The sequence below is a fragment of the Haliaeetus leucocephalus genome, unplaced genomic scaffold (genome assembly GCF_000737465.1).
Source record: "Haliaeetus leucocephalus isolate CR32 unplaced genomic scaffold, Haliaeetus_leucocephalus-4.0 Scaffold206, whole genome shotgun sequence".
Classification (NCBI taxonomy): Eukaryota; Metazoa; Chordata; class Aves; order Accipitriformes; family Accipitridae; genus Haliaeetus; species Haliaeetus leucocephalus.
Genome location: NW_010972642.1, coordinates 10,430,049 through 10,431,449, shown reverse-complemented (window position 1 = coordinate 10,431,449; position 1,401 = coordinate 10,430,049). Strand labels below are relative to the sequence as shown.

At 45.9% G+C, this 1,401-nt stretch overlaps 1 protein-coding gene across 2 annotated transcripts in view; it reads right to left on the bottom strand.

Annotated features, from left to right (window-relative positions):
* MKRN1 (makorin ring finger protein 1) overlaps nucleotides 1-1,401 on the bottom strand; it is a 22,664-nt gene that overhangs the window by 20,961 nt on the left and 302 nt on the right. The window lies entirely within an intron of this gene.

Sequence of the window (1,401 nt, the reverse complement as noted above, 5' to 3'; positions counted from 1 at the left end):
TGGTGTTTCGGGGAGGGGGGGGGGGGGGGGGAGAGGGAGGGAGAGAGATCTCACCAATCCATTTCACCTAATTGAGCCTTTCGATTTTCAGAAATTACGAGGCAATCTGCACAGAGGGAGCACTAACCTATCCCCTTGCAGCTCACTCAAAAGCCGAGCTAAGCATCACACCCGGTCATTTCCTCGTCACTGGCCTACGTTTAACTGCCATGCATCAAATATTAACCCGGTTATTCATAGGCAAGACTCTTTGTATGCAGAAGTACTGGGAGAGAGCTGAGAAACAGCGCTTCTCAAATGGACACGTTAACAGTGCATTAACCAAAATAAACAGTGATCAACAGTTAACAGGAACGTGTTAAATACTGCAGGGTATACTTAACAGCACAAAAGAGAGACACAGCAAGGAAGATCCCTGTGAAAGGCAAGCAGCGTTTCTTAATACTGCTATTTCAATCTGCAATTGGCACAAAGGGAAAAATACCCAGAAGAGAGACGGAGCTCACATCAAGATCTAGAGCCTCTTCCCTTTCTGCCCAAGGGATGTTCCTTTTTGCTTCCAAGTGACTTGAAAAGTATTTGCTCAGAAGCACATTCAGGTTAAACGTAATTTACGATTTTATTTAAATAAAAAAATAAAAATAATCATTGAAAAAAAAGGATCAGGTGCTCCTTAATGCTAATCTTGGATTACCACTTGCTTTCATATAAAGTAATATCTTTCTACATTCACAAAACTGGTTTATATTCCTTTCAGCCTGCAAACAGAGCAGCAGTGTAAATTTAAAAATAGTCCATCTGGCAAGCTTTACAACATGCAGTGTGATTTGCATAACCCCATATAAAAGATTTATCAGAAATACAGTTTAAAGGAAAATACAAATAGAAAATGACGCAGCATACGGAATCTTAACGTAACTCAAGCAGCAGCACTCCTCACATTTTGCAGCCTATCATGACTTATTCCCATTCTCTGGTTTAATAAGTAATTCTTGCTATATCAATCACGAATCCGTTTCCATTTTAAAATTTTGATTCAAACGGGCAAGAACTTAAAACAGTTTGGTATTTCCTGCTCTATCGCATTTTCTGGAACGCGGTTACAGGACTTCCCTTCTACAGTCTCCTTCACACCGGCCACTGCGGGCATATTTTCACACAATAAAAAGTGGCCCACGGCACCTCATAAGGAGCCAGCGAGGCTTCCGACCCCTCCGGGAAGGCGAGGGGACGGTAGCCACACGCGATTCGCACGGCGGAGCCGTAGGGAACACCCTCCCGTAAGGCAAGGCCGAGAAGAAAGGCCGCAGCCCGCGCCGCCCCCGCCCGCGGCTCGGGCAGACTAGGCCCGCAGCGCGCTCGACGCCAGCCGGTACTTCCGGCAATGGGCCGCCGCCGCCG